This window comes from Erinaceus europaeus, chromosome 16 (assembly GCF_950295315.1).
Source record: "Erinaceus europaeus chromosome 16, mEriEur2.1, whole genome shotgun sequence".
Classification (NCBI taxonomy): Eukaryota; Metazoa; Chordata; class Mammalia; order Eulipotyphla; family Erinaceidae; genus Erinaceus; species Erinaceus europaeus.
Genome location: NC_080177.1, coordinates 46,601,074 through 46,623,824, shown reverse-complemented (window position 1 = coordinate 46,623,824; position 22,751 = coordinate 46,601,074). Strand labels below are relative to the sequence as shown.

General features: G+C 41.5%; 2 protein-coding genes across 3 annotated transcripts in view; one reads left to right on the top strand and one right to left on the bottom strand.

Moving 5' to 3' along the window:
- The window catches only part of EHD4 (EH domain containing 4), a 128,768-nt gene that overhangs the window by 50,716 nt on the left and 55,301 nt on the right, over nucleotides 1-22,751 (bottom strand). The gene's annotated exons all lie outside the window — the stretch shown is intronic.
- The window catches only part of OIP5 (Opa interacting protein 5), a 120,506-nt gene that overhangs the window by 97,028 nt on the left and 727 nt on the right, over nucleotides 1-22,751 (top strand). The gene's annotated exons all lie outside the window — the stretch shown is intronic.

The window sequence follows — 22,751 nt, the reverse complement described above, 5'->3', positions numbered from 1 at the left end:
AGAAACAGCCCTGACGGATGGAAAAAGAAAGCACACAATAGAATACTATTGAGTCTTAAAAAGGGAAATTCTGTGATATGGGACAAATATATTAAGTAAAAGAAGTTATCACAGAAAGGCAAACATGCATCTAGACAGCACAAAGACAAAAATGAATCCACTTCTGACCAATCTAAAACAATTACATTCATAGAACCAGAGTGGGATGGAGTTTGTAGTGACCATGGAGGAGGGGATAGGGAGTCAATGGGCATAAAAATTCAGTTATAGAAAAGAAATACTTTCTAGAGCTCTGCTATTAACATTCTGTTCTATATTCAGAGATTTAAGAGTTTTTGTGCTGTGATGTCTCTCTAAGATTTATTTACTTAGGGGCCAGGTGCTGGCCACTGGGAGTGTTGGAGTTGTGCAGGTACAGAGCTCCAGTGATAACCCTGATGGTCAAAAAAATTATTTTTAGTCATCAAGTTGTAGATGCTACCATGACGCCAATCTGACTTCCCTGGGCAGATGACCTCACCAGTGTGTCCCGGAACCTCACTTCCCCAGAGCTCTGTTCCTCTATGGAAAGATAGAGACAGGCTGGGGGTATGGATCAACCTGTCAATGCCCATATCCAGCAGAGAAACAGAGAAGCTAGACCTCCCACCTTATGCACCTCTAAAGATCTTTGGTCCTAGAAGGATAAAGAATAGGGTAACTTCCTGGGAGTCAGGCTGTAGCACTGTGGGTTAAGCGCAGGTGGTGTAAAGCGCAAGGACTGGTGTAAGGATCTTGGTTCGAGCCCCCAGCTCCCCATCTGCAAGGGGTAGCTTCACAGGTGGTGAAGCAGGTCTGTAGCTATCTTTCTCTCCCCGTCTTCCCCTCCTCTCTCCATTTCTCTCTGTCCTATCCAACAACAACAATAATAACTACAACAATAAAACAAGGGCAACAAAAAGGGAATAAATAAATATTAAAAAAAAATAGGGTAACTTCCAATAGAGGGGATGGGATATGGAATGCTGGTGGTGGGAATTGTATGGAATTGTACCCTTCTTATCCCATAATCTTGTCAATCACTGTTAAATCACTAATAAAAAAAAAAAGGAAAAAAATTGAATACTAAAAAAAACCAAATTAAAAACAACTAAGGGTACATATGTTAAGTTTTTTTTTCTACCCACAATAACATAAGTAAAATATATCTGGTTTAATGAAGTGATCTCATTTGAAACAGGAAAGTAGCCAATTTTCATAAATTATAAGTTTTGTTGTTTAAATAGTACTGAGTTTCTAAAACATAGCATACAAAAACAGGGGATCATTACTAATTACAGGAAGTACAGTCATCTCAAATAAACATCAGAGAGCTGAGATCCCCAGGTATTAAATATATAATTTTCAAAAACAGTCACTTTATTTAACAATAACAGCTTTAACTAGACACGTGCAGAGTCCCCATGTTGTTTTCAGGCTGAGTTTTCTTTGTTAAGTGGGAAAAGACTGTTTCTGAAAATGTGACTGTGACTGGGTACAGGATGGCAGCTAAAAATAGATGACTACTGCAAATATTCACTGAACACTCACTCAACCTTCCTACAGTGACCCTGAAAGTTTTACCATCACAATAGTCCTATTATTACTATTCCCATTTTACAGGTGAGGAGACAAAAGCTCAGAGAAATTGAATCACTAACACCACAGGGTGACTCTAAACCCAAAGCTTATGCTTATTTGTTTTTCAGATAGAAACAGAGGGTGAAAGAGATCACAGCACTGAAACTTCCTTCAATGTGGTAGAGGCCAGTCTCCAATCTGGGTTGTGCAGATGGTAAAGCAGGGCACTGTCCAAGTGAGCTATTCTGTTGGACTTTCAGAGCCTGTGCTTTTTTTTTTTTAATTTAAAATTATTTTTATTATCTTTATTTATTTATTGGATAGAGAAAGCCAGAAATCAAGAGGAATAGGGAGATAGAGGAGAGAGCTGACCAGACTGGTCCAGGTTCCTGCTTGGTATGGGGAGTGCAGCTACTAAACCCTGCACAGGAGACCCAACACAGCAGTTCAGAGGGGGCATCCACTATGGCTTCCATTTTGGCACAGTGTCTGTATAGCTCCACCATTCCTAGAGGCCAATTTCTCCCCTATTTCTTTCTTTTTGATAGAGGGTGAGAGACAGAGAAATAGGGAGAGAAACAAGAGACAATGGCAGCACTGCTCCACTGTTTGTTAAGCTTCCTTGCTATTGGGGACTTGAATCTAGGTCTCTGAGCATGGCAGCATGGCAGTTTACTGGCTGAGCCACCATCTGGCCTCAACTCACCTCTTTATGTGAAGGCTCAGTGTATATTATCCTCAGAATTTTCATCTGGGGGTGGTCTCCTCTTGGAGAAGACTGTAACAGACTAAGAAAACTCTTGTAGTTGCAGAACTCCAGCCTCACCATGTTTGGCCCGAGGGGGTAGTAAATAACTGAGCTAGAACTAAGGTCTGAGTCTATCCTTGGATGGATCTCAGTATCTGTGCAGCTCCACCATTCCTAATGGCCTCTTTCTTTTCTCTCTCTGTCTCTCTCCCTCTCCCTCTCTCTCTCAGAAGGAAGGAGGTTAGAAGGAAGGAGGAAGGGAGGGACACATATACACAGTGTTTGTGCCCACTTCCTCTCTCCTCAGCCCTGTCTCCCTTTGGAATTCAATCTAAAACCCTGTGAATTTGTTTTCCTGTGTCTGTTTCCCAGTTTTAAAAATAAACAAATTCACAGTTGATTTCTTCTTCCTCTGGCGGATGCTGTGGAGATAAGGTTGGGGTGGGTAGGGACTTTGAGGCCCTGAAGACCCCTGGTCTCACAGTGTCATGTTACAGCAGGGGTAGGAGGAGAGAGAGGTTCTTTTTTTTTTTTTAATATTTATTTATTCCCTTTTTGTTGCCCTTGTTTCCATTGTTGTAGTTATTGTTGTTGATGTCATCATTGTTGGATAGGACAGAGAGAAATGGAGAGAGGAGGGGAAGACAGAGAGGGGGAGAGAAAGAGACACCTGCAGACCTGCTTCATCGCCTGTGAAGTGACTCCCCCTCCAGGTGGGGACCCAGGGGCTCGAACTGGGATTCTTACGCTAGTCCTTGAGCTTTGCGCCATGTGTACTTTACCCGCTGCGCTACTGCCCGACTCCCAAGAGAGGGGTTCTATTTGAGTGTTTAATCTGAATATTGTTGCTGCTCCTGGTCATGTGACCATGCCAAAGAGAAAATTGGGCTTTATTTCATTTTCTATCCCAGATTAAAAATTAGGTTAAGAGGGGGGTCGGGCGGTGGCGCAGTGGGTTAAGCGCATGTGGCGCAAAGCGCAGGAACCGGCGTAAGGATCCCGGTTCGAGCCCCCGGCTCCCCACCTGCAGGGGAGTCGCTTCACAGGCGGTGAAGCAGGTCTGCAGGTGTCTATCTTTCTCTCCTCCTCTCTGTCTTCCCCTCCTCTCTCCATTTCTCTCTGTCCTATCCAACAACGAATTGCATCAACAAGGGCAATAATAATAACCACAACGAAGCTACAACAAGGGCAACAAAAGGGGGAAAAAAAAATGGCCTCCAGGAGCAGTGGATTCATGGTGCAGGCACCGAGCCCAGCAATAACCCTGGAGGAAAAAAAAAAAAAAAAGAATAAGAACCAGGTTGAGTATAAGGGAAGTACAAAAAAAAAAAGAAAATTAGGTTAAGAAACAGGTCCATTTAAAGAGGAATGAACCCCAAGAAAAAAAAAAGTACAACATTATATAGCATTTTAAGTTCTCTGCTGGAAAAAGAAATTAGTGAACATCTACCAAGAAAAGTTTTCAAATCCTGGAGTCACTCTCAGCTATTTAACTTTGCTGGGGTTCAGTTTCTCTATCAGATTAGTGAGGACTATCTTATTTTTTTCTTTATTGGGGGACTAATGTTTTACATTTGACATTTTCTTTATTGGGGGACTAATGTTTTACATTTGACAGTTTGTACATGCATAACATTTCTCACTTTTCCACATAACAGTTGAGGACTCTTTTTAGATCTTAGGTCATAGTTACATCTGATAGTTTTGAATTATAATGCTTCCTAAAATAAAAGTCAAATTTGTAGGAAAATCAGTATAGTTCAGTTCAGGTAGAGTCCTGGTAAAAACAGAGTCAATATAAGAATGTAAAACAGGCAGCCTGGGAGGTGGTATAATAGATAAGGAGTTGGACTCTAAAGTACAAGGCCCTGAATTAGGTCCTTGGTATTGCATGTGCCAGAGTGATGCTTTGGTTTCCTTGTATGCGCTCTCTCTCTCTCCCTCTCAAGTGGAGAGAGAGAGAGAGAGAGAGAGGGAGAGAGACTACAATATCAACACTTTTTCCATTGTGGTGGGGGCAGAATTCAAACCTGGGTCATGCACACAGAAAAGCAGATGCACTATGCAAGTGAGCTATCTTGCTAACCCAGCAAGCATTTTCTTTTTTTTTTTTATGACAGAGAAGTTGGGGGGGGGGTGCAGAGTGAGAGAGAAAGATGCCTGCAGACCTGCTTCACTGTTCATGAAGTTTCCCCCTCGAACCTGGGTCCTTGTGCATGGTAACATGTATGCTCAATCAGGCATACCACTACCTGGCCACAGCAAGTTTCATTTGATCATACTCATTCCACTTCTTCTTCTAGCATTTGCCCTTCTTCCGTAGCCAGTCAACAGCGTCAGGATGAGCCTGATGTAAATTTTCGAGACCTCCTTTGAATCTGGAGAGGTGGCAGTCGTTGACTATGTGGGTCATAGTCTGTCTGTAGCCGCAGGGGCAGTTCGGGTCATCTCTGGCTCCCCAGCGATGGAACATAGCGGCACACCGGCCATGGCCTGTTCGATAGCGATTGAGGAGGGCCCAATCATAACTTGCTAGGTCAAAGCCAGGTTGACGCTTGCAGGGGTCTGTGATGAGGTGTTTATTCTTTACCTCAGTTGACTGCCAACTCTGTTTCCAAGAGTCTGGAACAGAGAAGTTCAGTGTAGGCGTAGGAGACCAGATTGGATGACGAGACGTCAAGCGTTGAACAGGGTGGGCGAAGATATCTGCCTATATTGGCAGGTCCGGTTGAGCGTAGACGTGGGAAATGAACTTAGATGATGCCGCATACCGACGAATATCTGGCGGGGCGATGTTGCTAAGAACTGGCAGCCATGGGACCGGGGTGGAACGGATGGTTCCAGAAATTATCCTCATGGAGGAATGTAATTTGGAATCGACCAAGTGGACATGGGGGCTACGGAACCATACTGGGGCACAGTATTCTGCAGTGGAATAGCATAATGCCAGAGATGATGATCGTAGTGTGGAAGCGCTCGCGCCCCATGAGGAGCTGGCCAGTCTTGCAATGATGTTATTCCTCGCGCCCACCTTTGCTGCAGTTTTTATGAGATGTTTGTGAAATGACAGAGTGCGATCGAGAGTAACGCCAAGATAGACTGACTGGGCTTCATGCCGGATTCTCGTATCATCAAGCTGCACATTAAGCTCACGCGAGGCCGAGGCATGGTATAGATGGAAAACAGATGATACCGTTTTTGAGTGCTAGGGATTAGTCGCCATTTTTTTACAGTAATCATATCAGCGACATGTCTTTTGTGAGTGTTTCCTCGAAGATGTCGAACTTTGATGCCTGAGTTGCACAGCAGATGTCATCGGCATAGATGAACTTCCTTGAAGAAGTTTCTGGGAGGTCATTGATGTAAATATTAAATAGCGTAGGAGCCAGAACAGAGCCCTGGGGGAGGCCACTTGAGACAAGTCTCCATCTGCTAGACTTGTCACCCAGATGCACCCGGAATCTTCTGTTTTGGAGAAGAAATGATATAGTGTTGGCCACCCATGGAGGCAGGCCTCTTGAGATCTTGACTAGGAGACCACAGTGCCAGACCGTGTCATAGGCTGCTGTGAGATCAACAAAGACAGCACCTGTCTTTAAATTCTTCTGGAATCCATTTTCAATGTAAGTTGAGAGGGCCAGGGCTTGTTCGCAGGTAGATCTTCCTGGGAGGAAACCAGCTTGGGCGGGTGATAGGAATTTCTCTGTAAGAGGAGAAATTCGTGACAGAAGCAGCCTCTCAAGGAGTTTGTAACACACGGAGAGGAGAGAAATTGGTCTATAGCTGGCGGCCAGTGTTGGGTCTTTCTTTGGTTTCAAAACTGCTATTATCTTCGCACGATGCCAAATTTTGGGCATAGATTCGGATTCCAAGATGTGGGACAGGAATGTAGTGAGCCACTTCTTTGCTGCGGGGCCCAAGTTAAGAATGAGTTCTGGGGTGATGTTATCATAGCCAGCAGCCGTTCCCGGTTTAACCCTCTTTAAAGCGTCTTCCAGTTCAGACAGTGTAAAGGGAGAGAGTTTTGGAGATGGGCAAGATAAACGGAAGTGGGATGACCACTCATGGGAAATTTCTCTTTTCCAGACTGGGTCGATCTTAGCCATGTCCAACTTGAGTTAGGTGACTAGTTTCATTTGCTCATACTCATTCCACTAAACTCACGTGGCTGACTTGAAAGTAGTTGAATGGTCCTACATGGGGAATTAACTGTTCTGAAAGCTAACTTGCTTGTCATCCAATTTTTAAAAAATATTTATTAATTTATTCCCTTTTGTTGCCCTTGTTTTATTGTTGTAGTTATTGTTGTTGATGATGTCGTCATTGTTGGAGAGGACAGAGAGAAATGGAGAGAGGAAGGGAAGACAGAGAGGGGGAGAGAAAGATAGACACCTGCAGACCTGCTTCACCACTTGTGAAGTGACTGCCCTGCAGGTATGGAGCTGGGGGCTTGATCTTTATGCTGGTTCTTGCACTTGGCGCCATGTGTACTTAACCTGCTGTGCTACCGCCCGACTCCCCCAATTATTTTTTTAAATTTAATTAAATTAATTTATTCCCTTTCATTACCATTGTTTCTTTATTGTAGTTATTGATGTCGTTGTTGTTGGATAGGACAGAGAAATGCAGAGAAGAGGAGAAGCAGAGGGGGAGAGAAAGATTATACCTGCAGACCTGCTTCATTGCTTGTGAAGCGACTCAACTGCAGGTGTGGAACCAGGGCTCCTAACGCTGGTCCTTGCACTTTGCACTACCTGCACTTAACCCACTTCGCTAAAGCCCAACTCCCCCATGTCATCCAATTCTAAGAGCTTTGTGCTGAAAGAAATAACCAGAAGAAAAGATATAAATTTTGAGACTTTTAAGAATGCTTGAAGAGGTCACCAGACTTCATATTCTAATATTATACTTCACAGACTCCGGGAACTGATTATCACGCAGATGGAAACAGCCCATTCCTCATTTTTCAAGTGGATTTTGTCTACCCATGAGGTGAGAACATCTCATACAATATGTCTATAAATCAGATGGTTTGTACTTGTACTGTACTTTTCTCTTTAGGCAAAATGCCAATGGTATACAGACTCCACCCAAGTGTAAGGAAGCCAAGTATTCACAAACAAGGCTTTAACTTTAACAATGCAGCTGGTCATGTGGTGGTTCAGCAGGGCAAAAGGACAATATTTCTTCAATACATAGTTTTCAAAAGAGGATGACAACTTTGGCATCAGTAGAGGAAATGACAACAACTTTTGACCTGAGCCCCTCTATCCTGCCTTGTTCATCCTTTTAAACACCCCAGAGCTTATGACCAATGGCGAATCACAAAGACCAGTTCCTAAGTCCAATTTACCTACTGCTATAGCCAAGGCATTACTCAGAGGTAGTTATTTCTTTCTTTTTGTTCTTTTTTTTTTTTTTCTTAACCTTGAATAAATCCCTCTCTCCATTATCACTGGTCATCTCTATCAGGAACAACACAATAAACCCCTCTGTGGGTCCCCATAGGACCTTGCTCTTAACTTGGATCAACAACAGTAGAGAATATGCAAACCTCCGAAGTGAAGCTGGACAACATACTCTATGCTACACCTGAGGAAGATGGGTCCTGATACTGAAACTGCTTGGAATGTTCCTACTCATGACCACAGAATGTGAGCTCAGATCTACAGGGATGCAAATGTCACCTAGGCTCCTAAGCGGAATATGGGTCCCAGATCAGATCAAATTGATGGGGTTTACAGTCAACAATATTTATACACCTTTCCCATATTTGGGAGCTACTTTCTTCCCTGATCCAGCTTTCTGGTCCATTTTCCAGCCATGACATCATCTCCCCAGACAAGAGCTTGGATCCACCTGCATATAAGATGTCAAGCTCAGAAAAAAACAAAAAAACAGAACAAAAAAACCCAAAACTAGTATAGTCTTGGGCCCTTTGGAATATAACTAAAATAGGCCTACTAGTTATCTATAAAACAGAGACCCCCCCAAGTCGTCATCTGAATTAGTCCAGCCTTTAGGTTCATGATTAGTCAACAACTTGTTTGGCTTTATATGTTAACTCTTCTTACAGCCGCCAGGTTCCAGATGCTACCATGATGCCAACCGGACTTCCCTGGGCAGACATATCCTGGAGCCCCACTTCCCCAGAGCTCTACCCCACCAGGGAAAAAGACAGGCTGGGAATATGTACTGACCTGTCAATGCTCATGTTCTGTGGGGAAGCAATTACAGAAGCCAGACCTTCCATCTTTTGCACCCCACAGTAATCCTGGGTCCATACTCCGAGAGGGATAAAGAATAGGAAAGCTGTCAGGGGAGGGGATGGGATGTGACGTTCTGGTGGTGGGAATTGTGTGGAGTTGTACCCTTCTTATTGTATGGTTTTTTAATATTTTTTTATTTATTTATTTTCCTTTTTGTTGCCCTTGTTGTTTAACATTGTTGTGGTTATTAATGTCGTTGTTGTTGGATAGGGCAGAGAGAAATGGAGAGAGGAGGGGAAGACAGAGAGGAGAGAAAGACAGACACCTGCAGACCTGCTTCACCACTTGTGAAGCGACTCCCCTGCAGGTGGGGGAGCCGGGGGCTCGAACCGTGATCCTTACGCAGGTCCTGGCGATTTGCGCCACGTGCGCTTAACCCGCTGCGCCACTGCCCGACTCCCTATTGTATGGTTTTTGTCAGTGTTTCCTTTTTATAAATAAAAATTAAAAGAAAAAAAAAACAACAGCCCTTTTTGTCAATGTCACACCACCTCATCATCTGGCACCCTAGTGTGGAAATCCTTGGATTCCCACACAAATATGATGGATCTAGACCTCTAATGGATCCCTCTCTGGTCACTTCTATGGGAATATCATCACAAGCCCTCTTGTGGGCCTTCCTAGGAACTTGCCCTCACCATAGAGCAGTTATGGTAGGGGCTGCCCCAGTCTATGAAAGGAGGCTGGGGTATCCTGCCCTGCCACTTGAGGAAGATTGGTCCTGAAATGAGTGTAGTGTACTGTTCCCAGCTGTGACCATGAGCTTAGAGCTCAGACCAATAGGGACTTAGTGATTACACAGGCTCTGGTGCTAAATATAAGTATACATGTGGGCCCTAGATAGGGTGGATGGAAGTAAATAGTTAATTCTATCCACAAAATATTTTCAAGAATGGAAGCTACTCCCTGCCATAATCCAACTTTCTAGCCCTTTTCTCTGCTCTGAAACCATTTTCTCAGACAGTGTTTTTATTCAACTTTATGATATCAAACTCAAGCAAAAATAGAAATATGCCTATAGTGGACATCCAGCTTCCTTCCACCCTAAGATCCCTAGTCTTACCTGCTCTGTTTCTAACTTTTTTGGTTCCTGTTGATTAACCATTTTGTCTCACTTTTTGTCCTGCTATCCTCCAGACACCAATTTGCAGATACTACCATGATTCCATCCTGACTTCTCTGGGCAGATGACCTCACCAAAATGCCCTGGAACCTCACCTTTCCAGAGCGCTAACCCACTAGGGAAAGATAGAGATAGACTGAGGGTATGGATCAACCTGCCAATGTCCATGTCCAGAGGAGAAGCAATTATGGAAGCCAGAATTCCTACCTTCTGCACCCCAAAAACAGCTCTGATCCATACTCCCACTGGGGGAGAAGTGGTAGGAGGAAGGTAAGAGGGCTCTGAACTTAAGTTCCATTAGTCCCCAGAGAGAGAGGATGAAAAGGGGAGAGATATTTGGATGTAGTAGTAGGATTGTGTATGGCTTGGAGGTGAAGAGAGGACTGGACCTGGAAGAAAAGGGGGGGAGTCAATTATGTACAAATGTAGACAGTTGTAGAGATGACAGTTAACCCAGCCTGCAACCTTGGGAGAACCATGATGAATTGCAATGAAGGGTCAGGGATTCGGAACTCTGGTGGTGTGAATGGTGTGGAAATGTACCTTTGTTGACATGCAATTTTGTAAATCAATATTAAATTGCTAAAAAAAAAAAAAAAAAGATGTTTTGTGCAGGTACTGAGTCCAAGTGATAATCCTAGTGGCAAAAGGAAAAATGTGTCAGTTTGTGTTCTTGGCTCCTTTTCTACCAAGAATTCTTCACTTATAAATGTTCGTTCCACTTAAAATTGTCTGGGACCCCAGTTGTGCACAATCATTTTTTGGCAGGGGAGGGCTTTAGCTACAAAAACATAGGAATTGAGGCTGTGTTCCAATAAAAGCAATGAAGTAGTTAGATATTTGAATATGTAAATGATTACATATATATCTATGTATATATTATTATTTTTAATATCTTTATTGGGGAATTAATGTTATACAATCAACACTAAATACAATAGTTTGTACATGCATAACATTTCCCAGTTTTCCATATAACAATACAACCCCCACTAGGTCCTCTGTCATTCTTCTTGGATCTGTATTCTCCCCACCCACCCACCCCAGAGTCTTTTACTTTGGTGCAATACACCAATTCCATTTCAGGTTCTACTTGTGTTTTCTGATCTTGTTTTTCAACTTCTGCCTAAGAGTGAGATCATCCCATATTCATCCTTCTGTTTCTGACTGATTTCACTTAACATGAATTTTTCAAGGTCCATCCAAGATCGGCTGAAAACAGTGAAGTCACCATTTTTTATAGCTGAATAGTATTACAAATTGTGCTGCCAAGAACATATGTGTACACAGATCTATTTGGATGGGTGTGTTGGGTTCCTTAGGATATATCCCCAGGAGAGGAATTGCAGGGTCATAGGGTAGGTCCATTTCTAGCCTTCTGAGAGTTCTCCAGACAGAGGTTGGACCAATTGACATTCCCACCAGCAGTGTAGGAGGGTTTCTTTGACCCCACAACGTCTGCAGCATTTGCTGCTGCTAACTTTTCTGATGTATGACATTCTCATACAGGAGTGAAGTGGTATCTCATTGTTGTCTTTACTTGCATTTCTCTGACAATCAGAGACTTGGAGCATTTTTTCATGTGTTTCTCAGCCTTTTGGATCTCTTCTGTGGTGAATATTCTGTCCATGTCCTCCCCCCATTTTTGGATGGGGTTATTTGTTGTCTTGTTGTTGAGTTTGGTTATTAAACTCTTGTCTGATGTATGGCATGTAAAGATCTCCTGCCATTCTGTGAGGGGTTTCTTGGTTTGGGTAGTAGTTTCTATAGCTGTGCAGAAGCTTTTTAATTTGATGTAGTCCCATAGGTTTATACTTGCCTTAGTCTTCCTTGTAATTGGGTTCATTTCATTGAAGATGTCTTTAAAACTTATGCGGAAAAGAGTTCTGCCGATATTTTCCTCTAAGTATCTGGTAGTTTGTGGTCTAACATTCAAGTCCTTGATCCACTTGGAATTTACTTTTGTATTTGGTGAAATATAGTGGCTCAGTTTCATTCTTCTGCATGTTTCAACTCATTTTTTCCAACTCCATTTGTTGAAGAGACTCTGCTTTCCCCATTTAATAGTCGGGGTACCTTTGTCAAAGATTAGATATCCATAGGAGTGGGTGCTTACATCTGGGCTCTCAATTCTATTCCACTGGTCAGTATGTCTATTCATGTTCCAGTACCAAGCAGTTTTGATGACAATGGCCCTATAGTACAATTTGAGATCTGGGAATGTGATGCCTCCAGTTCTGTTCTTTCTTCTCCAGATTGTTTTGGCAATTCTAGGTCATTTCTGGTTCCAGATAAACATTTGTAGCATTTGTTCTATTCTCCTAAAAAATGTGGTTGGGATCTTGATGGGGATAGCATTAAATTTGTAGATGGCTCTGGGTAGTATATTCATTTTGATGATGTTAATTCTTCCAACCCATGAACATGGAATATATTTCCACTTCTTTGTGTCTTTTTCAATTTCCTTGAGTAATGACTCATTATTTTCTGTATACAAGTCTTTCACTTTGGTTAGGTTTACTCCTACATATTTTATTGTTTTTGTTGGTACAGTACAAGGAATTGACTTCTGGATTTCAACTTCTTCTAACTTAGTATTTGCACAGAGGAATGCCACTGACTTTTGAATGTTAATTTTGTAGCCTGACACCTTACTGTATTACCTGATGATTTCCAAAAGCTTCTTGCTGGATCCTATGTGTACTATCTATGTGTACTATTTTCTATGTGTACTATCATGTCATCTACATATAGGGAGAGTTTGACTTCTTCTCTTCCAATCTGTATCCCTTTAATTCCTTGGTCCTGCCTGATTGCTATGGCAAGAGCTTCCATCACTATGTTGAATATTAATGGAGATAGTGGGCATCCCTGTTTAGTACCTGATCTGAGTGGAAATGCTTCCAGTTTTTCACCATTGAGTATGATGTTGGCTGTAGGTTTGCTATATATAGACTCCACTATCTTCAGGAATTTTCCATCTATTCCCATTTTTTGTAGTGTTTTGATCATAAAGGGATGCTGTATTTTGTCAAAGGCTTTCTCTGCATCTATTGATATGACCATGTGGTTTTTGGTCTTGCTTTTGTTGATGTAGTGGATCACATTGATTGATTTACATATATTAAACCAACCTTGCATGCCTGGGATAAACCCCACTTGGACATGATGAACAATCTTTTTAATATACTGCTGTATCCGGTTGAACAGAATTTTGTTCAATATTTTAGCATCTATGTTCATCAGAGATATTGGTCTGTAGTTTTCTTTTTTGGTTGTGTCCCTTTTGGTTGTGTCCCTGTCTGCTTTTGGTATCAAAGTGATGTTGGCTTCATAGAAGCCAGAAGGGAGTATTTCTGTGACTTCAGTCTTCTGGAAGAGTTTTAAAAGTAGAGGTATTAGTTCTTCTTTGAAGGTTTTTTAGAATTCATTTGTAAAACCATCTGGTCCAGGACTTTTATTTTTGGGGAGATTTTGATAACTGTTTCAATTTCATTAGCTGTGATGGGCCTTTTCATGTTATCTAGTTCCTCTTTACTTAATTTTGGAAGTTTGTAGGTATCTAGGAAATCATCCATTTCTTCCAGGTTCTCTAGCTTGGTGGCATATAGTTGTTCATAGAAGCCTCATGATATGTTGTATTTCTGCGGTGTCTGTTGTGATACCTTCTCTTTCATTTACTTTCTGATTTATGTGTCTCTCGCACCTTTTTTTTTTGTGTGTGAGTCTGTCTGACAATCTATTGATTTTGTTCACTCTTTTGAAGAACCAGCATTTACTTTTGTTGATCTTTTGTACAACTTTATTTTCATTCTTTTTTTGGTAAATATTTATTCATTCTCTTTGTTGCCCTTGTTGTTTTATTGTTGTAGTTACTGATGTCATCATTGTTGGATAGGACAGAGAGAAATGGAGAGAGGAGGGGAAGACAGAGAGGTGGAGAGAAAGATAGACACCTGCAGACCTGCTTCATTGCTTGTGAAGTGACTCCCCTGTAGGTGGGGAGCTGGAGGCTTGAACTGGGATACCTGTGCTGGTCCTTGCGCTTTGTGCCATCTGCGCTTAACCCGCTGTGCTACCGCCTGGCCCCCAGCTTTCTTATTTTCAATGTTATTAATTTCTGCTCTAACTTTAGTGATTTCTGTCCTTCTGGTTGCTTTAGGATTCCTTTGTTCTTCTTCTTCTTCTAGGTCTTTAAGATGTGCAATCAGGCTGTTTATTTGTGCTTTTTCTTGTTTCCTAATGTGTGCTTGTATAGCTATGAACTTCCCTGTCAGTACTGTCTTAGCTGTGTCCCTAATATTTTGATAGCTTGTGTCTTCATTTTCATTGAACTCTCAAGACATTTTGACTTCTTCCTTTATTTCCTCTTTGACCCAGACGTTGTTAAGTAGTGTACTGTTGATCTTCCACATTTGGGGACTATTACTATTCTTTTGTTGATTTTTAAGTGTTAGTTTAATTCCACTGTGGTCTGAGAAGATGCTTGGGATGATTTCAATGCTCTTGAATTTGCTGATGCTGTTTTTGTGGCCCAACATATAGTCTATCCTTGAGAATGACCCATGTGGACTTGAGTAGAATGTGTATTCCAGTTTCTTGGGATGAATGATTCTGAAAATGTCCAATAGTTCTAGTCTATCTATCTCTTTATTTAGCTCCCTTATGTCTTTATTGATTTTCTGTCTGGATGATCTGTCAAGTTGAGAGAGTGGGGTGTTGAAGTCCCCTACTATGACTGTGTTGCTGTTAATATATTGCTGTAGCTCTTTCAGTAGACGTTTGATGTATTTAGATGGCTTCTCATTGGGTGCATAGATGTTAATAATTAAGTCCTCTTGATTGACTGATCCTCTGAGCATTAAGTAGTGTCCATTCCTATCTTTTTTAATCTTATCTATTTTAAACTCTATTGTGTCAGATATGAGAATAGCTGTTTCTGCCCTTTTTTGTGGGCTATTGGCCTGTATGATAGTTTTCCATCCTTTCACTTTGAGTCTGTGTTTGTTTTTGTCTTGTTGAGTTAGGTGGGTTTCCTGTAGACAGCATATTGCTGGGTTGTGTTTTCTGATCCATCTTCCTACTCTGTGTCTTTTAATAGGTGAATTCAGGCCATTGACATTTATTGATATCAAAGATTGAAGATATTTTAATGCCATTCTTGTAGAGTTTTAGAGTGTTCTGATAGATGGCCTATTTATGGTGGTCTGACTGTTTATAGGAGACTTTTCAGAACTTCTTTCAGGACAGGCTTAGTGATAGTTGCTTCCTTCCACTGTTGCTTGTCTGAGAATGTTTTGATGCTTCCATCTAGTCTGAATGACAGTATAGCAGGATATAGTCTTCTTGGTTGAAAGCCTTTCTCATTGAGCACGCGATAGATATCTTGCCATTCTCTTCGGGCCTGTAGTGTTTGTGTGTAGAAGTCTGCTGCTAATCTTATGGGTTTTCCTCTGTCGGTGACTCTGTTTTTCTCTTGCAGCCTTCAGGATCCTTTCTTTATCCTTATTCCTTTCCATTCTAAGTATGATATGTCTTGGTGTCTTTAGGTCTGGGTTAATTCTGTTTGGGACCTTCTGGAATTCTTGAACCTTTATGTCTTTGATGTTGTCTAGACTAGAAAAGTTTTCATCTATTATGGCCTGAAGAATGCATTCTTCCTCTCCCTCTCTTTCTTCCTCTGGTAAGCCAATAATGCATATATTGTTTCTTTTGAAGTCATCCCATAGGTCTCTGTTGTTGTTTTCAGTATCTCTTAATCTCTTTTTGAGATCTACTTTTTTAGTTGTCTCTAATTTATCCTCGATCTTGCTAATTCTGTCTTCAGCCTCATTGATTCTATTCTCTCTGCCCTCTACTGTTTTCTGGAGTTCATCTATTTTGTTACTCTGTTCTGATACTGTTTTAGCTTGTTCAGCTACACCTGCAGGTGGGTAACTTGGCAGGCAGTGAAGCAGGGCTGCAGGTGTCTATCTTTCTCTCCCCTTCTCTGTCTTCCCCTCTTCTCTTGATTTCTTTATCCTATCCAACAACAACAGCAACAACAACAACAACAGCAACAATAAACAACAAGTGCAACAAAAGGGGAAAAATAGCCTCCAGGAGCAGTAGATTTGTAGTGCAGGCACCAAGCCCCAGTGATAACCCTGGAGGCAAAAAAAAAAAAAAAAAAAAGCGGCCCCCACCCCCCCATCTCACTCTCACCCCTACACAGACATGTGCATGCAGGAGCATACACACATAGGATAGCACCAGAACCCAGTTTCCATGTAATCAGCATTTTTTCCCCATGAACACGTGTAGGTTCTTCTTTTGTGATTATTGGGAGAACAGGACACACTGCCCTTCATTATTTTTCAAAGGAGAGTGGGAAAGGAAAGGAAGTTTTCTTGCAATAGCCACCAACAGCCACCTCTTCCTGGATGCTTGGTTAATAGCTTGGTTATTAAAACTTATGACAGCAACAAGATAAACCTCTTAGAGCATCTCATGGCTATTCCTACTTTCAATGGGTTATGAGTCTGTCTGCTGTGGTAGAAGTCATGTTCAGATGTGAATAACAGAGGTACTAGCCTAGTAGAGGTCTGGGGTGGGGGAAGGAGGTTGAGGCAGGTGGAAGGAACTTCACTGGCAAAACCAAAAGCAGGTAAGACCTGACAGGTGCAGGGAAAGATAGAGACCAGTGAGTAACAAGAAGTAGATGACACTGAAGTCAGTGTGCCTGCTGGTGTGAGCTCTTGGGTTTGGGGAAACATGCAGATCTTATTCTGCAAGAGACAGAAAGCCATTGGTGGATTATCACCTTTAGCCTTTTCCTGATTGTCCAGAATTATCTTTACAGGCATCCATAGGTATTCTCCATCTGGTAGGGCAGGAATAGCCCTTCGCTGGGTCTCCCACTTAATTTCTGTGTGTTTGGCAACTGGTGGCTTTCTCTTTACTTCCAGACAACTCCTGCTCTCACCCTTCTCACTCCCTTGCTGCCCTGGAATCTGAGACTGTAAATTAGGCATAGAAGTCTGAACAGTGACTCACAGCCTTCCAAGACCTCAACAGGTGATTTTCTGACCTCCAGCACAGAGTCAGGGATGTGTGAAGGGGCTCAAAAGTTGCTGGTGTAGGTCTTTCATGTAAGAGGTTCCCTACACTGAAGAATCGGGGGTGTGTGTGGTAGTACTGAGTCTTCCTACTGCCCCCCCATGCATTCTGCCACCCCCTAACCAGATGAAAGACAGGATACCCACAAACTCAAAAAGACCTCCCAAAGTGAACTTGAACTATGTTGTAGCCAGTTTGAATGTTGTCTGTGTTGTAGCCAGTGTGAAGTTCAGGACTGAGGACTGGTACCACATAGGAGGTGTCATGGCACCACTCAATCTGAATGAAAAAGTGTCCCAAATTAGTTACATCAGCCATTGCTTTGGCCTTGGGAACATCTAACAGAGCATAAGAAATGCTGCTCTCTTCTGCCTGTGCCCATGGAAAGGATTTTAGGAAAAAGTAAAGAAGGATCATTAAAATATCTCTTGGGGCACTTGGGTAGCTCAGGGGGCTAAGTGCACATGGTGAAGCACAAGGATCCAGGTTCAAGCCCCTGGCTCCCCACCTGCGGGGGGGGGGGTGGCTTCACAAGTGGTAAAGCAGGTCTGCAGGTATCTGTCTTTCTCTTCCCCTCTCTGTCTTCCCCTCCTCTCTCGATTTCTCTGTCCTATCCAACAGCAATAACAATGATAAACAAGGGCAACAAAATGGAAAAAATGGCATCCAGGAGCAGTGGATTTGTAGTACAGGCACTGAGCCCTAGCAATAACCCTGGAGGCAAAAAACAAAAAATAATAGCTCTCCCGGATCAACTAGGAATACCAAAGGAGACCACCTGGGACCGAAACAAGACAGGACTAGAACGACTTGAGGAACCCACCAAATCACCAGTGAGTGGCATTGCAGTGGGGCTGTGAAAGTCTCTTTGAATAACCACTGGATTATTTCTGCCACACCCTGTTTATCTCCTGGTCAGGAGTCAGTGATTAAGCTAAGAAGCCTACTTACAGTTTAAAACCCCTCAGGCTCCCATACAGGGAAGAAAAAAACCACAAAAGAGGCTTTTAAGCCACTGAGCTCCAAATCAGGGATTAAAATACTATTGAAACAACTGTTAACTTCCACAACTGTGAACCCTTTAATTACCTTACTTAGACACAAGTCAATCCAGGCAACAGTGATCAGTAATTTGAGAAGTACTGAGAGAGGGAACTCATAACATAATATATAAAATGGTTAAACCAACAAGAAGAAATATTGGAGAAATGAACCAGGACAAGAGTCCAGCAAAAAACCCTCTGAAGGGTGAAGCACAAAATAATGAGGTCAACATCCAAACACTAAGGAAATAATCACAGGAGTGAGTAAAGAGTTTGAAAGAATTGTCATCAGAAATACAGAAACAACAAATGAGACTCTGGGAAAAAACACTATCTCAAAGTTATTATAGAGCTGGAACCAGGGGCTTGAACCAGGATCCTTTCGCTAGTCCTTGTGCTTGGCACCATGTGCGCTTAACCTGCTGTGCCAGGCCTGGGGGGGGGGGCTTTTAATTCGTTTTTCAAATTTCTTTATTGGGGTATTAATGTTTTACAGTCAACAGTAAATATAACAGTAAATGCATAACATTTTGGCATGGGAGCTTTTTAAGATGGTAGCTGGCATCCCTAGAACAAACATGCCAAAAAATCTAGTTGGAGTCTCTAGGGCTTCTGCAGACTTTAAGACTTGGAAGGTCATGAATTGTACCTTCTACAGAACCCCACTAATCAAAAAATGAGTTGGAAGGCCACGCTAGACTTACTGGGAAGAGCCTGTGTAAGGCATAGAAACTGAGAGGCATGGTTCACAGTGGTGAAAGGAAGAGGTATCTTAGACTAGCTACCATACTTGCTATACGAGTATGAGTAGGTTATTAACCACTTGTGCCTTGAGCTTCTCTCCCATAAAATGAGATGATAACTTCTACCTCCTAGAGTTTATGTGAGAAGAAAATGAATAATTTATAGGGAGCATCCAAAAATGTACTTTGTATTAGTATTGACATTACTATGACCTAAAAAGAATAAGAAATAAATCTTTTCTCTGATTAATCCCTACATTCCAACATCTGCAGAATGTTCTGTGAAATGTTTTATAATTATGGTTTGGTGTACATGGCAAGTAAAATCACTCTTCTCCCAACCAGTTATTATTTATTTATTTATTTATTTATTTATTTATCTTTTGCTTTTCATTAAAAAATCTAGACAGGTTTAAAGTTTGGGTAGGGGGCCTGGGTGTTGGCTTACCCTATGGAGTACACATTACCATACACAAGGACATGGATTCAAGCCCCTTTCCCCCTTGATGGTGTGAGCTTTGTGAATGGTTGAGTAGGGCTATAGATGTTTCTTCTTTTCTCTATCTCTCCCACTCTCTGTTTCTCACCCTCTGTAAGAAAAAAATGGCCTCTAGGAGTGGTGGGACTGTGTTGACACTGAGTCCCAGCAATAATCCTGGTAGCAAAAATAAAAAGTTTGAGTAGAAACAATCATTCCTCATGATCAAGTATGCGTCTAAAATATTAACAAAAACTAAAAATAGATGCCAGACCTTGGCAAATGTCACACTGAGTCACAGTGATGACATGCTTGGGGTAGGGAGAAGCAGTAACACTTGTGGTGTGGAATTTCCTGTGGCACCAGTAGAAAAGCAGCCATGAATGTGTTTGTCAGCAAACTTCCCCCAACAAAAAGAGTCCAGGGTTCCCTGTTGGAGGCCCAGGAAATGAGTGATGGCCAGGAAAACAGGGTCTGGAAACAAATCCTCAGAGCCTGACTCCAGCCCTGGGCTAGACATTTTTCTGTTTCTGCTAAATTCAGATGAGGCTAAAAGAAAAGTCATGGACCTCAAGCTCTACAGATAAAAATAGCTCCATGATCCAAACCTGAGAACATATGTTCTGTTCTAAAGAATTCTCTACCATGTCTTTCTCCACCTCATAGACTCCTCAGTATTTCACACAACATTCAGAACAAATACGTCATCTTTTCAAATCTGCACTTAACCTGCCATGTGCCCAAAAGGAACATTATTTAACTTGATAAAGGCTAGTATTATATTCAGTTGTGAAAATCTGAAAGTTTTCCCCCTAAAATCTGGAACTGGCTAAGAATCTACTCTCACCCCTACTGTCCCCATGTCTTAGAAGTTCTTAGCAGTGCAATCAGACAAGAACCAGATATTGAAAGAATACAAACTGGAGGGAGTCGGGTGGTAGCACAGTGGGTTAAGTGCATGTGGCGCAAAGCACAAGGACTGGCGTGAGGATCTGGGTTTGAGCCCCCGGCTTCCCATCTGCAGGGGAGTTGATTCACAAGTGGTGAAGCAGGTCTGCAGGTGTCTATCTTTCTCTCTCCCATCTTCCCCTCCTCTCTCAATTTCTCTCTGTCCTATCCAGCAACGATGACATCAGTAACAACAACAATAATACAACAACAATAAAACAAGGGCAACAAAAAGGAAATAAATATTAAAAAATATTTAAAAGAAAAATAATATAAACTAGAAAGGAAGAGTTTAAGCTATTACTGTTTGCAGACGACATGATAATACATGTAGAAAATCCTCAAGACTTGACTAAAAGAAATTAACAATGAGTTCAGTGAAGTGACAGAATATATATAAACATACATAAATCTATGGCATTTATTTATAGGAACTATGAGTCAGATGGGAGGAAAATGAAAAAAGCAACTCCATTTACAATTAAACCACAAAGATAAAATACTCTGGAGTAGATCTAACAGACGAGGTGAAAGACCTCTCCCATGAAAAAAAGAGGACACTGGGAGTCCGGCAGTAGTGCAGCGGGTTAAGCCACATGGTGCAAAGTGCAAGGACCAGCATAAGAGTCCCAGGTCAAGCCCCCGGCTCCCTACCTGCAGGGGAGTCGCTTCACAGGCGGTGAAGCAGGTCTGCAGGTGTCTTTCCCTCTCTCTGTCTTCCCTTCCTCTCTCCATTTCTCTCTGTCCTATCTAACAACAATGACATCAATAATAACAACAATATAACAATGAAAAACAAGGGCAACAAAAGGGAAAATAAATAAATATATAAAAAAAGAAAAAAAGAGGACATTGTTAAAAGAGAGATAAAAAGAAATGGAATATCACCTGTTAATGGATTGGAAGAAAGTGGGCTTCCTACCTAAAGTAATGTATAGGTTCAATATAATCCCTATTAAAACCCTAACAGCATTCTTCAAGGAAATAGAACAAACAGTTCTAAAATTTTTGTGGAACTACAAAATAACCACAAATAGTCAAAGACGTTGTGACAAAAAAGAAAAAAAAAAGAGGATATATTATACTCCATATGGAAGCAACCTAAATACCCAACAACAGATTACTAGATAAAGAAGTTAATGGAACACTAGTCCAAAGTTCAATAGGATGAGATTATACCATTTGGGATGAAATGGATGGAATTGGAGGTAATTATACTATGTGAAATGAGTAATGATGTGAAATACAGTTACTGAATGGTTTTTGCTCATATGCAGAACACATAATTAAAGCAACTGAATTTTCAAAGAAAAATGGTAGCCAAACTGTCTCAGACTGTGAGACTGGTGGTGGGTGTGGTGACTTACACTGACCATATTTAGGTATAAAACTATAATCCTGAAATCTTATAATTTTGTAATCAACTGTTGAATCACTAATAATAAATAGTAGTAATAATAAAAATTACAAATCTTGACCCAGTGGATAAAGTACTGGACTCTCAAGCATGAGGTTCTGAGTTCAATTCCCAGCACTGCATGTGCCAGAGTGAAGTTGTGGGTTTTTCCTTCTTTCTCATGTAAATAAGTAAGTAAGTAAGTAAGTAAGTAAGTAAGTAAATAAATAAATATTTTTTAAAAAACCCTTGACCTGGCACACTCTTCAAGGTCAGCGCTTAGTTTTCCCCTTAGGACGCCCCACCTTCCCATCGATCTATTTGTCTTATCTCTCCTCTCTGTCTCTGTCTTCTCCCCCCACCCCTTCCTCAGCCTTTTTTGTCTTACTCTCCCATTAGAATGTAAATTCCAGAGGGGATGGGTTATCTTTGTAGCCTGTGTCTGATGAATGAGTAATTTATGCCTATTGAGGTACCATCTCTTTTTCTTCTTCATAATTTTAATGTTATTTTAGTGAGAGATACAGAGAAAAGATAAAGATACAGAGAGAGAAAGACTAGAGTACTGCTCAACTCTGTTTTATGGTGGTGCTGGATTAAACCTGGAACCTCAGAGTCCCAGGCATGAAAGTGTTTTGTATACCATTATGCTGTTTCCCCAGCCTCCCCCCACCTTTTTTTTTTTCTTCTCCAATTAGGGTTACTGCTGAGGCTTGGTGCCTGCACACAGCTCCATTGTTCCAGGGGGCAATCTTTCTTTCTTTCTTTCTTTCTTTCTTTCTTTCTTTCTTTCTTTCTTTCTTTCTTTCTTTCTTTCTTTCTTCCTTCCTTCCTTCCTTCCTTCCTTTCTTCCTTTCTTTCTTCCTTTCTTTCTTCCTTTCTTCCTTCCTTCCTTCCTTTCTTTTTTTTTTTGGTTAACATTCATCTTTTTCTGATACAGGCAAAGAGAAGTAGAGAGGCAGAAAGAGGGATAGAGAGACATTTGCAGTACTGCTCACCCTCCCCTCCCCCTCAAACTGTGAAGCTTCTCTGAAGTGTGCACTGGGGACTTGAACCAGGGTTCTCACACATGGTAACATACCCTCTACTGGGTGAACCATTACCTGGGCACCTTTTTTACTCTTAAGGGATTCCCAAATATTACCCAAATCAGGAGGACCTAAGTGTATTTATATGTAAGTGTTAAAACATTGATGCACTATTTTGAAGCTAAAATTACTGCTGTTATGTTATTTAAATTATAGTTAAGATTCTTTTGGTCTCCTGCATTTGCTTTTTATTATTTATTTCTAATTTATTGCTTTTT